Below are 1115 nucleotides of genomic sequence, written 5' to 3'. Positions count from 1 at the left end.
AGTGCACAGAGCTGGGTGGCTGTGGTGAGTGCTCTGACTGCAGCACTAACCTCACTCCACTGACCAGGTCTGAATCTAGAACCCCAACAAACTGTCCCTGGGCTGCCCACAGGTCTGGCTGCACCACCACACATTGCTGAGGCTGCCTTAGATGCCGCAGCAGAAGGCAGCTGGCCCAGCCTAGCTGCATCTGAATTCACAATATGCCTTTTAAAACTTGCCCAGAAACACCTTCTATCAGATCAGACCCACCAGGTCAGAAGGAGATACAAAATGTTTGCAAAGCCAACACGAGGGAAGGTGTTTGGTTTTTGCCTGGAAGATGAGGTAGGCAGGCTTTGTGTCCCCTGCTTCATGCTTGCTTCATTTGTTCAATGGATTTTGTGCCTTACTGAGTGTGGTTTGGGAGCTGTGTAAGCAAACATGGAGAGGGTGGACTTGCTTTTGCTCCATGACTGTGGCAGCTGGTATCTGAAACCATGTGATGGCCTCTCGTAGCAAACAGCATCTGCTCCAGCTGTGTTTGGAGAGGGACCTGGATGTTGGGTGAGTGTTGTGTAGCTGCAAGGCTGGACTTGCATGATTGCACTCACAAGGATGAGGCCAGGCAAGAGAGGTCTGAGGTTTTGGGTACTTGCCTATTAGGAACATGGTTTAGTGGTGGCCTTCTTAGTGCTGGGTTGACAAATTGGACTTGAAGATCTTCTCCAACCAAAATGATCCTATGATTCTGCTGCCTGGCCACCTGGGGCTGGGCATGCAGCAAAGGTGCTTTGCAGCTGGGGTTTCACCTGCACCCCAAGGAGCCCTGCTGAGTGAGCCCCTCCAGCACAGGGCACAGTTTGGCCTGATGAGCTGCTTTGCAGGGCAAGAAGGTCCCATCCCAGCCTGGGGCTTCAGCTGCAGTTATCAGCTTGGTGACAAGGATGGGTGCTGAGGAAGGTATTGGACCATGGTTTTCTAAACTTCCCATGGTCCGTGTGTGAATATTCATGTCTTAAACTGTGTATTAGGTCATATACTAAAACCAGACACTGTCACCATGGTGGCAGTATTGGCTGGCTCCACTCTTGTGCTTATCTATAAAACAATATTTTGAATTGCTATCCATTTTG

This window comes from Chaetura pelagica, unplaced genomic scaffold (assembly GCF_000747805.2).
Source record: "Chaetura pelagica isolate M959 unplaced genomic scaffold, ChaPel_1.0 scaffold66, whole genome shotgun sequence".
NCBI classification, from domain to species: Eukaryota; Metazoa; Chordata; class Aves; order Apodiformes; family Apodidae; genus Chaetura; species Chaetura pelagica.
Note: the sequence above shows the minus strand (reverse complement) of the source record.